A 13,843-nucleotide genomic window follows, 5' to 3' on the forward strand; every position below is an offset into this window, starting at 1 on the left:
AAAAAAATTAACTCAAAATGGGTCATAGATCTAAATGTAAAACATAAAACTATACAATGGTTAAAAGAAGAAATATAAAAAGAGATTCATGGCCTGGGGTTAGTCAGAGTTTTGAGACATGACACCAAAGACGCAATCTATAAAAGAAAAACATGGATAAATTGGACTTAATCCAAATTAAAAGCTTTTACTCTATAAAAAATACTCACTGTTAAGAGAATGAAAGACAAAAAATACTCACTGTTAAGAGAATGAAAGACAAGCTAGAGACTGGGACAAGTTATTTGCAAATCATATGTCTGATAAAGGACTTGTATCCAGCATGTATATATATATATTCTCAAAACTCAATAATGAGAAAACAACTCAACTAAAAGATGAGAAAAAACTTGAATAGACATTTCACCAAAGAGGATATTTAGAAGGCAAATTAGTGTAGTCCAACATCTTCAGCCAGTAGGGAAATGCAAATTGAAACCTGGATGAAATATCACTCAACGCCTATTAAAATGGTGAAAATAAAAAATATTGACAATACCAGGTGCTGACAAGTATGTAGAACAACTGTAACTCTCAAATACTGCTGATGGAAATGCAAAATGGTACAAGTACTCTTGAAAGTCATTTGGAAGTCTTTTATAAAATTAGATGTATCTTGACAATTCTACTCCAAAGTATTTAGGAGATATGAAGTCCATGTTCACAGAAAAACTTACACATGACAGGTCACAGTAGCTCTACCAAAACTGCCAAAAATTGGAAAAAACCAAATACCCTTAAACAAGTGAATGGATAAACAAACTATGGTGTACCCATAAAAGGGATTACTACTTGGCAATAGAAAAGAATGAACTGTTGATACATGCAACAACTGAATAAATCAAAAAGGCACTATACTGAGTGAAAAAAGCCAGTCTCAAAAAGTTACATACTGAATGATTCCATTTATATAACGTTCTTAAAAAGACAAAACTATATTTTGGAAAGAAGACTAGTAGTTTCCAGGGCTTAGGAGTCAGAGGAGGGTGTAATTACAAAGATATAGTGGGAGGGAATTTGGGGGAGATGATGAAACTATCCTGTATCTTGATTGTGGTGGTGGTTACACAAATCTACACAGGTATTAAGACTCACAGAACTGTACGCTAAAAAAATGCTAATTTTACGGTATGTTAATTTGTTTAATTATGTAAATTTTTAAAGTAAGATAAGACAGTTTTTGTTGGCCACAGCTCAATATATGCCAAAAGTGTGACTTGATCACCAAAAAAAACCATAAAAAACAAACGCAAAACCATCTTGGGCTGCATTAATGGAAGAATTAAATCCAAATCAAAGAAAGATATAGATGTGCCTTTCTGCCGGTGGACGCTGCAGAGTAAGCATCGTTAAAGTCTCCCCTCCCACCACCGTCAAGTCTAAGTCAGAGTCTCCCAAAGAGCCTGAACTGCTGCGGAAGCTCTTCAACGGAGGTTTGAGCTTTGAAACAACCGATGAGAGTCTGAGGAGCCATTTTGAAAAATGGGGAACGCTTAGGGACTGTGTGGTAATGAGAGATCCAAACACCAAGCGCTCCAGAGGCTTTGGGTTTGTCACGTATGCCACTGTGGAGGAGGTGGATGCAGCCATGAACGCAAGGCCACACAAGGTGGATGGAAGAGTTGTGGCACCAAAGAGGGCTGTCTCAAGAGAAGATTCTCAAAGACCTGGTGCCCATTTAACTGTGAAAAAGATTTTTGTTGGTGGCATGAAAGAAGACACTGAAGAACATCATCTAAGAGATTATTTTGAACAGTATGGGCAGATTGAAGTGATCGAGATCATGACTGACCGAGGCAGTGGCAAAAAGAGAGGTTTTGCTTTTGTAACATTTGATGACCATGACTCTGTAGACGAGATTGTCATTCAAAAATACCGTACTGTGAATGGCCACAACTGTGAAGCAAGGAAAGCCCTATCTGAGCAAGAGATGGCTAGTGCTTCATCCAGCCAAAGAGGTGGAAGTGGTTCTGGGAACTTTGGTGGTGGTCATGGAGGTGGTTTTGGTGGGAATGATAACTTTGGTCGCGGAGGGAACTTCAGTGGTCGAGGTGGCTCTGGTGGCAGTCGAGGTGGTGGATACGGTGGCCGTGGGGATGGCTATAACGGACTTGGTCATGATGGAAGCAGCTTTGGAGGTGGCAGAAGCTATAATGGTCATTAAAACAATCAATCCTCAAATTCTGGACCCATGAAAGAAGGAAATTTTGGAGGCAGAAGCTCTGGCCCCTATGGTGGTGGAGGCCAATACTTTGCCAAACCACAAAACCAAAGTGGCTATGGTGGTTCCAGCAGCAGCAGTAGCTAGGGCAGTGGCAGAAGGTTTTAATTACTGCCAGGAAACAAAGCTTAGCAGGAGAGGAGAGCCAGAGAAGTGACGGGGAAGCTACAGGTTACAAGAGATTTGTGAACTCAGCCAAGCACAGTGGTGGCAGGGCCTAGCTGCTACAAAGAAGACATGTTTTAGACAATACTCATGTGTATGGGCAAAAAACTCAAGGAATGTATTTGTGACTAATCGAATAACAGGTTATTTTAGTTTCTGTTCTGTGGAAAGTGTAAAGCATTCCAACGAAGGGTTTTAATGTAGATTTTTTCTTTTGCACCCATGCTGTTGATTGCTAAATGTAATAGTCTGATCATGACGCTGAATAAATGTGTCTTTTTTTAAAAAAAAAAAGGAAAAAAAGAAAGATATAGACGTATTGGACCCTAAGCTGATCAGACCACACTTACAGTTTTCTGTTCTCTTTGGACCTTGATAAAATCAACACTATCTAGAGGAAGGAGACCAGGATGAATAGGGAATGGTGGAAAGAAGATATTTAGCCTGGAGAAGAAAAGGAATGACATGGTAATTGTCTTATTCTGTTAGAAAAATTGCTCGGGCGCCTGGGTGGCTCAGTTGGTTAAGCGACTGCCTTCGGCTCAGGTCATGATCCCGGAGTGCCGGGATCGAGTCCCACATCGGGCTCCCTGCTCAGCGGGGAGCCTGCTTCTCCCTCCGACCCTCCCCCCTCTCATGTACTCTCTCTCTCTCATTCTCACTCTCTCAAATAAATAAATAAATCTTTAAAAAAAAACAAAACAACAAAAAAACATGTTCTTAAAAAAAAAAAAAGAAAAATTGCTCAATTGTTTACTAAGTCTTATTCTGTATTACTCCTCAGGAAGGAACTGGCTCCCTGGGAAGTAGTTGCAAGAAGGCAGACCTTAGACAACTATAAAGGAGGGCTTTCTGATAATTCAAGTCGTGAATAAGTAAAATGACCTGCTTAGATAAGCACTGAGCTTCCCATCGTTGGAAATCATTGAACATGTTTAAGCAGATATTAAATAACCATCTGTCAAGGTTATCCTCAAAAGGATTACCTCACCAAGTAGGAGACTGATCTCTTTAACCTCTTGGGTCTCTTTGAACTCCACCTCCTGTATTCTAAATTATAAAGGATATTATAAATCACCCACCCCCCCACTTGTATCTCCATCTCCCTACAATTCATTAGATTGTACATTAGATACAGAGTGCTCACAAAATCCCCTTGGACTCCTCCTAATACTGACGGTCCCGAAACAGCCTTCTAGGCAGTTTTAATGATTTCCAACCAGCAACAGGAAAGATATGCCGAGGAACAAGTGAAAAAAATTAAACTTGTGCAGAGAATGGATAACCTCTAATCGCATATAAGGAATGTTTGACCCTGCTCTATTTATGTTTGATGAGTTATTGAATCTTCCTAAAAATGGACTAAAATGAGGTTTGAGACGTATTTTGACTTCCCTGATCTGGTCATTGCTCTAGTCTAGTAAAGGAAACCAAAAAGTTCCATGTCTTAAAATTTACCAAAAGGCAGAAAGAAATACCCCTATTGTTTCCTGTCCTTTTCCATTATTTGAATATTACTCTTTATATTTGACTCTCTAGTTTTCTCAGTATGAACTATCTACGGCTAAACCTTCCAAAAGTCTGGCAACAAATTAGGAGTAAGAGTGCCTAGTTAAGGTCATAGTGGGTAACATCAAGGCAGGTTTAGCAGCCATCAGGCTGACAAGAATTGCGACAAGGAGAAGGTATGGGGATTAGTTTTATCTGGTGGGATATGAATCAAGCCAACTGATCAGTATTGGTATATCTGAGGTTGGAAGTGCAAGATTTAACACAGATCAGGCATGACTTAGATAGGACTTCAATCAGACATCATGTGGCACCCCAATGATTCCAAGAGAGCCAAGTTTTGCTGTCCAAGTCCAAGGCTATGATGATGCCTTCCCACATTAGAGTCCACAGGCCTGCCTAAATGGCCTCGTCCCCTTAGTGGAACTCTAGTTCTGAATTATTTATGTCAGATGCAACTTTACTCTTTTCACGGTGTACCTGAGGGTACAATCTTTCCCTTTCCAAGTCCAATAGAATTAAAAGTCCGTTTGGCAGACAAAAACAATCTATGGTATGGGAAGTCAGGTCACTCATTGGGGTAGGTAATCACTGGAAGGGAGCATAGTGGGGGGTTCTGGGGTGCTGGTAATGTTTCTTGATCTAGGTGTATTCAGATTGAAAATTCTAGTTGTGTACTTATGATCTGCGTACTTTTCTGTATTTATGTTATACTTCAATCAAAATGTTCCCAAGATAGGGAAAAAGCCCTGAGCAGCAGCTTCCCAAGGCCACTCTGGTTCCTGGGCAGCCAGCAGTGTAATCACTCAGTCTGAGCCCTGGACTCTCAGCTCTCTTTCTTTCTTTCCCTGTGTGTGTGTGCCTGCTCACACATGTTCACTCATACATGTGCACACACCCAAACACAAACAAGATCTATGCAGAGGCACAAGAGGCAGCAAGCACAGACCAGAGGTTTTCTGCCTTATATTCCCAACCCTGACCCCAACTCCAGGACTTGGCTCATGTCATTCTACAGACCAGGATTTGACATTCTACTCCTCACTGTTGGAAAGGGGGTCCTCCTTCTCTTGGTAGAAATCCAGACCTCTGAGGTGGAAGAAATAAGATAACTTTAAACATCAGTTAACTAATGACACTGTATGTTTGTAGTTATGTGTATTTAGCAAAAAAGAAAAGAAATATATCAAAATGTTAACAATTTTTACCACTGAGCTATGGAATGAATTGCATTTTTTCTTTGTCCTTTTCTCCCATTTTTATATTTTCTATGGTAATTGAATACTAATTTGTAATCAAGAAAAAATATATGCTATAAATAAAAATTTGTTTGTATATTACATTAGCCTTTCAAACCTATAAGCATATGTTTTCTTTTTTTTTAAGATTTTATTTATTTGACAGAGAGAGACACAGCGAGAGAGGGAACACAAGCAGGGGGAGTGGGAGAGGGAGAAGCAGGCTTCCCGCCGAGCAGGGAGCCCAATGCGGGGCTCGATCCCAGGACCCTGGGATCATGACCTGAGCCGAAGGCAGACGCTTAACGACTGAGCCACCCAGGCGCCCCAGCATAAGTTTTCTCAGTGGGTTCTCTTATATTTTGGATACAAGTCCTTTATCAGACATGAGTTCAGCAAATATTTTCCTTCAGCCTCTGGCTTGTCTTTTCATTTTCTTAACAGTCTGTTTTGCAGAGCAGAGGTTTTAGATTTTAATAAAGTCCAATTTACCACTTTTTTGTTTCATGGATTGTTCTTTTGGTTGTATCTAAAAATTCATCACCATCTATTGATTCTTACAATTAACTCTCTGATATTATTACCTCCGTTTTGCAGATGAGGAAACCAAGACTCAAAGATGAAGTTGACTAAGCTCACGTGGGCAGAAGTAATGGATTTGAGACTGATATAATCCAATACACATTCCATTATGCAATGTTGTAACGCTCTCTAACTCTATTCTTCTTGCCTTTTTGTTTTCTTTGCCTTTCTTTCCTTTTTTCTTGAAGGTTTTTTTTTTTTTAACCTAGGGTGAACATGTTTGCCAGAAGAAATGGCAACTTCCAGAGAAAAAGAGATGGATGAAACTGGTCCAAAGGTTATCTATCACAACAGTATTGATAAGAATGTACTCTAGAGCGCCTGGGTGGCTCAGTTGTTAAGCATCTGCCTTCGGCTCAGGTCATGATCCCAGGGTTCTGAGATCGAGCCCCACATCGTGCTCCCTGCTCAGCGGGGAGCCTGCTTCTCTCTCTCTCCCTCTCCCCCCACTCCACACCAGCTTGTGTCTTTCCCCTGGTTCACTCTCTCCTTCTCTCAAATAAATAAAACCTTGAAAAAAAGAAAAAGAAAAGAAAGAAACATGCTCTAAGGTAGCAGTGTCAAGTGTTGTGGAAGCTAAGGGCCCATTTCTCTAGAAACACACATAAACACATTTTGCATACAATTTTAGGTATTCTGAATGCCACTCCTGCTTTATGACATAGGTATAATTAGTTTAGCACCTGGTCATCTGGGAGACATATAAAATAATAAATAAATAATATCTAGCATAGTTCCTGTGCATAGTAGGCACTCAATAAATTCTCATTTAGTCTGAAGTCTGATTAATTTGGTTAATAGTACTTTTGGCCTTCAAGTAGGAAATCCATACCCACTCGATTTAAAATAGTCTATTACAAGGATTTGCCACAGGGTGTCACTATTGGTCTAGAGAAAAATTAAGAGCATACAAACCCCCCCTCCTCCTCGCTCCCCCCACCATGCCACGCCCCCTCCCCCCAACCTCCATAATTTAAAAAACTAAGTAATGCCTGTGTGGTGAGGAGGGGGCGGGGAAGGGCATTACTTTTGTATTCTAAAAGCTTTTTAAAAATTTAATATTAACACAATTCATTGCATTTGAATTATCACTATAAAAATGTTGCATCAACATATTTGGGGTTACTGAGCAGCTGTCCAGGGTGTAAAAGAAAAATTAAAAAGCACTATTTGGGTTCAGAAAGTTTACTCCAACCCAGAGGATCCTTGGGGAGTCTCAATTGCTCATTTACTCATTCATCAAAGATTTATTACTGGCTATGTGATATGCATCATGTAAATCATAGTATGCCAAGAGGTTTGGGCATATCTGGTCACTTTCACAATAGCTCGAGGTGATTAGACCCCTGCTTAGGGTAGCAATAGGATAGGGATTTGGTTCAGGATACCTATAGAGAATTTGGTCATCCCAAATAGCCTCTCATGGTTACTCGACCTGAAAAATGTAATAATAGTCCTACATCCTATAGTGCTACCTGGGGTAATATCCATCCATCACTGCTAAAGTGAGCAGCAGACACCTGTAAAATATCCTCCTGGCTCGTGCCTTCCTCCCTCTGGACACCACTGATGGCATAAGAGACAACATTCAGATAAGCAGTTTTGTTTTGCTTTGTTTATGTAGGCTCCACACCCAACGTGGGGCTTGAACTCAGGATCCTAAGATTAAGAGTCACTTCCTTTACTGACTGAGCCAGCCAGGCGCCCCGAACAGTTTTGTTTTATAACAGCATTTTTGAGATATTCATATACTGTAAAATTTGCCCATGCAGAGAGTTGTGCAATCATCACCATTATCTAATGCCACAACATTTTTGTTAGCGCCCAAAAGAAAACCACACACCCACTATCAGTCACTCCCACCCTTTCCCCAGGGTCTGGCTACACTTACCTACTTTTGGTCTTGCCGGATTCACTTATACTGGACATTTCATATAAATGGAGTCATAATACAGGAACTGTTTGTAAATGGCAAAAGAAAGCAATTCTTTGATCTCTATTCCAACTACCATAGTTTGGGTAGATTTCTGCTTCCAGAAAAGGGCTTTTAGAGTAGTGCCCAATATGTAATTTATAAATTTCCATAATATTCATCATGAACTCCTCTGGGGAATTAGTTCAACAATACATCCAAATTGAAGTGAAATTGGTGTTACTCAGGACAAAAGTGGCTGAAATTAGCCATCTTCTGAAATCATTACTTTTTAAGTATGGGTCTGTGAGAATGTGGGCTAAGAGTTATACCTATTATCTTATATTCTGAAGTAGGAGACAAGAAAAACTATCTATAAAGCTCCGCTATCTCTCTTAATTAATCCTTAAATAAATACCCACGTCCTCCACCCAGGCCCACAGCATAGAATGAGCTGACAAGAACCCGCCTGGTGGTGAAGAATAACATCCACAGAGAGAAAACCGTGCTAGGTATTGTGCTAGGCATTTTCCTCCCACCAATTGAGATAAGTACTATAAGAATGAGAAAATGAGACTCAGTGACATTCAATAACTTACCCAAGGGAGGCTACATGCCTAGTATGTGGAAGTGTTTAATAATGGATAAAAGCACAGAATCAGGAGCCAAACTATCTGGGTTCAAATCTTGAATTCCACAGCACACTACCTGTGTGACCTTCAGCAAGTTCCTTTACCTCTCTGTGCTTCAGTGGGCCTCTGTAAGGAAGGGATACTAATAATGCATACCTTATTGGGAGGTTGTAAGGTTCAAATAAGTTAGTACCTAAAGCACTTAGAACAATGCCTGGCATATTAAAAGCCCTCTAAAAGTATGAACTGTTACTATTATTAGAATCCAGATGTGCCTAGATTTAAAGTTCTTGACCTTGATGAAAAACCAAGCCTCTCCATGCCTACCCTCTATTCTTGCAGAGTTAGGAGATCTGGGCCGGAGCTGAACTGACAGTGCTACAGAAGGTGATGTCTCAATCAATGTGTGAGCCTGGTGCACTGAGCACATTGGTGGTACCACCCTGTTCACACTCCGGACAATGTCTGCCACACCTTATTTCCCCACCCACTCTATGCAAATACCACAGCTCTGGCCTGCATTGCAATAGTACGCGTTATAAGGATGAAAGAGAAGGGTGTGAGAGCGGTTGCCTCCTGCAAGAGCTCTTTTACATCACTGTAAAAGCAGAATAATAAAACTTCACTGTCACTTTCAAGAAAGAGAAAAGCAAAACCAGGCCAATGAAGTGATAACATGAACTAATGACCAGGGAGGTATTTGCCTGCCCACATCCCAAAGCAAAGGGGCCATTAAGATGATTGATGGCAACAGTGGGTTACCATTACTGGTCTTGACAGCAATTGTCTTTAAGAGGACTAGGTCCTGTAGTCCTACAAGTCTGCTTAGATTTCCAGAAGGAAGGACTCCAAGGGGAAAAAAAAAAAAAAAAAAAGCTGTTCCCTAATACATAAATAAAGAGGGCAAACTTGAATTTTGTTTTCTTTTTAATTTTTCTTATTAAGTAATCTCTATGCCTAGAGGGAGGGAGAAAGATGGCGGCAGCAATACTGGAACATATGGGCGCATTACAGATGCAGAATCTGAGGGGGAAGCTGGCCCTACGGCTTCTTTCATCTCATAATGTTTTACCCCAATCACATATCCACACGAGTGGGTCTCCGGACATTTCTCAAAGATAGGAAAAGAAGAATAAAATTGTTTATCCTCCACAATTGCCTGGAGAACCTCGGACACCAGCAGAAATCTACCATTGTCGAAGGCAAATAAAATACAGCAAAGATAAGATGTGGTATTTGACAAAATTCATACAAGGAATGTCCATTGACCAGGCTTTGGCTCAACTGGAATTCAGTGACAAAAAGGGGGCCCAAATAATTAAAGAGATTCTCTTAGAAGCACAAGATATAGCAGTGAGAGACAACAATGTGGAATTCAGATCCAATTTATATATAGCTGAGTCGACCTCAGGGCGAGGCCAGTACCTGAAACGCATCCAATACCATGGCAGAGGTCGCTTTGGGATCATGGAGAAGGTTTTTTGCTATTATTTTGTGAAGTTGGTGGAAGGCCCCCCCACCTCCACGTGAAGCACCGAAGGCAGCAGTCACCCACACCAAGGAGTATATTCAGGAGCTGCACAACCGGACCATTATTCACACTCTGTGATTGGCGATTCAGACTCCACAGTGTATATATTTTGCCATTTATTTCTTAAAAACAAACAGAAATTAAAGACAAATTCTTATTTTAAAAAAAAAAGTAATCTCGGGTGCCTGGGTGGCTCAGATGGTTAAGCGTCTGCCTTCAGCTCAGGTCATGATCCCAGGGTCCTGGGATCGAGTTCCGCATCAGGCTCCCTGCTCCTTGGGAGCCTGCTTCTCCCTCTGCCTCTCTCTCTCTCTCTCTCTGTCTCTCTCTGTCTCTCATGAATAAATAAATAAAATCTTTAAAAAAATTTAAAAAATAAATTTAAAAAAGTAATCTCTATGCCTAATGTGGGGCTTGTACTCACAACCCCAAGATCAAGATTTGCATGGTCGGGTGCCTGGGCGGCTCAGTCAGTTAAGCATTTGCCTTTGGCTAGGGTCGTTATCCCAGGGTCCTGGGATGAAGGCCCACATTGGGCTTTCTGCTCAGCAGGGAGCCTGCTTCTCACTCTCCCTCTGCTGCTCCACCTGCCTGTGTTCTCTCTCCCTCTCTCAAATGAATAAATAAAATCTTAAAAAAAAAAAAAAAAGATTTGCATGATCTACCGACTGAACCAGCCAAGAACCTCGAATTTTAAGTTTTCTTAATAAAATGTCTTATCTCTTTATCTGTATCTTTTATCTGCTTGCCTCTCTGGAATCATTTTAGAGAAGATTTAATAGTCAGTAAATAAATAAATCCCTGCTGTTTGTAACCTGGGTTCTGCCCGAAATGATCAAATGATAAAATTTGCTTCTTTTCCAAAATTCTTTTACAATAGGGACGACTGGGTGGCTCAGTCAGCTAAGCATCTGCCTTCCCCTCAGGTCATGATCCTGGGGTCCTGGGATTGAGTCCGCATCAGGCTCCTTGCTTGGCCAGGAGCCTGCTTCTCCCTCTGCCTGCTCTACCTGCCATTCCCCCTGCTTGTTCTCTGTCAAATAAATAAATAAATAAATAAATAAATAAATAAATAAATAAATAAATCTTTTATAATAGACATTATAATTAATCTAATTAAAGAAACGTGGTATCTTTTAATAAAACTTGCAGATTCTTTTTTAGTCAGTTCAACTTATTTTTCATTTTCATACAAACTGGTAAAATCATTTAGCTCACTGGTTACTTGGGTCCAGCCCTTGAGAGAGGAAGCTTTGATAAACTAGTCCCAGTTTATTCCAGGAACCCGGTTACATTGTTTCTGGGACTTTTGATCAGGAATGGACAATACTGAAGAGTCAAAAAAAATCACTGATATCATCTGTAATAGGTGTTTTGTGTGGGCTGGTGAGGTGCAGATAGAGCTTCAACCACTTACCCTAATTCCACCTCCACTGAGCTTAGACTGTGCCTCATATACTGCTCATCATCCACCTGACTCTAATTTCATCAGAAGGCTGACATTAAAAACCAGTGACTCAGTGAGAAAGGAATGAGTAAGAAGCCAAAAACATAAATAGAATCCTATTATGCTCGCTCCACTTTCACATATGCCTCTGGAGTACGTGAGTGACTAAATAAGTGAGTGAGTGTAAAAGCATTTGAATCTGAGTAACAAAATAAATAACTACAGTACTGTATTATAACTCAAAGAGTAAGTTAAATATCCATGATTCATACTGACATGAGTAAATGATTGAAAAAATAAATACATGGAAAAAAAAAGGGAAAATCTTTCTTACAGAATTCCAAATAATAAATGTAGATATTTTCACCTCCAGGATATGGAGCCTAATCTCCCCCCCCCCCTTAGGTGTACGCTGGACTTAGTGACTTCCAAAAATTGAGCAGGGAAAGAGAAAATAGTGACTTGACGGTGGAGAAACCTGGCGCAGACCCCACCTTAGCCAGGTGATCAAGGCCGGCATTATCAGCAATGTCATGTTGATATCATCTACCCCCTGATCCCATACCTACATCACAGAACTATCTAAATATATAAGGAAATTTAATCTTAAAAATATAATTAAAATCTCTTTTGTTTCTTTACACACTTGCCACAATTTAGGGATAGGTATGAGTGTGTGAGTATATTCAGGAATATACAGAAGAGGTTTGAGAGGAAATAGACCAAACTGTTAACAATGGGTACTTCCAGGGAGAAAAGTGTTCTTGGAGCAAAGGGGACAGATGAAGGAGCATTTTCACTCTTTATTCTACGTATTTCTGTATGGTTTTAAATTTTTTCACACTTTTGTAATTTTATTAATTTTAAAAAATAGAAATGGTCAAAAAGAAAGAGCTCTAGGGAGAAATTTGCAACTTTATACTCCATAGCTCTGGTCTCCTTCCAAACATGAAGAAGTGCTCTCATAAAGCATCTTTTGAAGATCTTTTCTGATTTGTCATTCTCTACGTTCATTGATTTTCAAAATACTTAATTACAACAATATAATTTAATGCTACTCTTAAATTTGAATTCTCCCTTCTCAACTCTAAACTTTAGTGTCTTTTTTGGCAAGAGTGTTAAGGCTTAGTTAGATGGTGAGTGCCTATATGTCTGTGGGTGTTCTATGTAAGTGATGAATCACTGAATTCTACTCCAGAAACCAATATTGCACTGTATGTTAACTACCTAAAATTTAAATTAAAAAAAAAAAAAGAGTAGCTCCCAGGACTACTAATCTTTGCCCATTCCCAGCTAAGGCAAGTGACAAGTGGGTGAATACATGTCTTACACACCAAAGAATCACTGGAGTTAGAATATGAAACCTATGAGAAGGACTATAAGAAAGGTAAAGAACATCACATCTTCACTGAATTCCCAAGATATCATTATTTTCATATGTGAAAACAGGTATTAATCTACACGAACTGCAGATGTCAGCACTATCACCTTGACTCTAACAGTAAAATTGGGTAAAACATCCTCTCCACATTCTATTCAATATCCAAGATGTCTGTGATATCTCAAAGGGTTTGTCTTCTCATGGTTTACAGCTCCAAGCTTTGACTTCCTCTGAATTAATTGGTTAAGATTATGGATGGCCCCTTCTTAAGAATCCCCGTCCCTGTTCTGAGCCACGAAATTTGGCACCACTTTCTGATTTCTACTGAGGGAGAAATACTCACACAAAGCCTTTGTGTTTTAAAGTTTTGTGAGATGAATGGGGTTTACATCACAATTCTACAGATAACTTAAAATCCAGAGTTAGATGTCCATGCCATTCAAATGACCTGACATTACGTTGAAATCACAATTTCTACTTTAGCTTCCCTCCAGGTTTCTCACTTTTCCTCTCCCTCTCTTCCCCCTCTCTCCTCACAATGTGAGTATCCTAAAGGTATATAAGCTGAAAGCCTCTTGGAAAGCATTTTTCATACTGTTTACTTTTTTATTAGTACAGATATTACAGCTTACAAAATGGATTCTTCTAAACTCTACTAGTTGTTACAATCAGCAGACAATAGAAATTCTAAGAAATAGGCAGTAACTTTTTTCTTTTCTATATGCTCTTTAATCTTTAAAATTAACCTGATGCTTAATGTACTGTAAATAGCCCCAACGTCATCAGATTGTTTTTGTTTTCAACTTGCATGAAAGAACAGTAACGATTAAACCCATTCCATTCATAATGTTTATGCTTAATGCTGTGAGGAGTTGCTATTTCATCAGCCCATTGAGCACTGAAGCTCAATTTGAGTGTACAAATCATATTGTAAAACAAAATAATAACCTTCTAAATGTGTTACTATGTACTACTAATGGCATGCTATTAAAATAACTTTGGGTACCACAGTAAATCTACCTTGGAAGTGTGAGTTTAAAATGTTTGTAAAATGTTTTGTAAATATGATTAATAATGAAATATAAATAATTACAGACATTTTCCTTGTTCTTTTTTATACAGAAGATACACAGGAATTATGATGTAGATCAACTTAGATCAAGGCCATGTATGTGTGTAATACAAT

The 13,843-nt window shown here is 39.4% G+C and overlaps 2 pseudogenes; both read left to right on the top strand.

Annotated features, from left to right (window-relative positions):
- The first annotated feature begins 1,348 nt into the window (after window positions 1-1,348).
- On the top strand, window positions 1,349-2,368 carry LOC113919761 (annotated as a pseudogene).
- A 6,905-nt stretch (window positions 2,369-9,273) lies between these two features.
- LOC113919760 lies at window positions 9,274-9,907 on the top strand (annotated as a pseudogene).
- The last annotated feature ends 3,936 nt before the right edge of the window (window positions 9,908-13,843 follow it).

The sequence above is a fragment of the Zalophus californianus genome, chromosome 3 (genome assembly GCF_009762305.2).
Source record: "Zalophus californianus isolate mZalCal1 chromosome 3, mZalCal1.pri.v2, whole genome shotgun sequence".
Lineage (NCBI taxonomy): Eukaryota > Metazoa > Chordata > Mammalia > Carnivora > Otariidae > Zalophus > Zalophus californianus.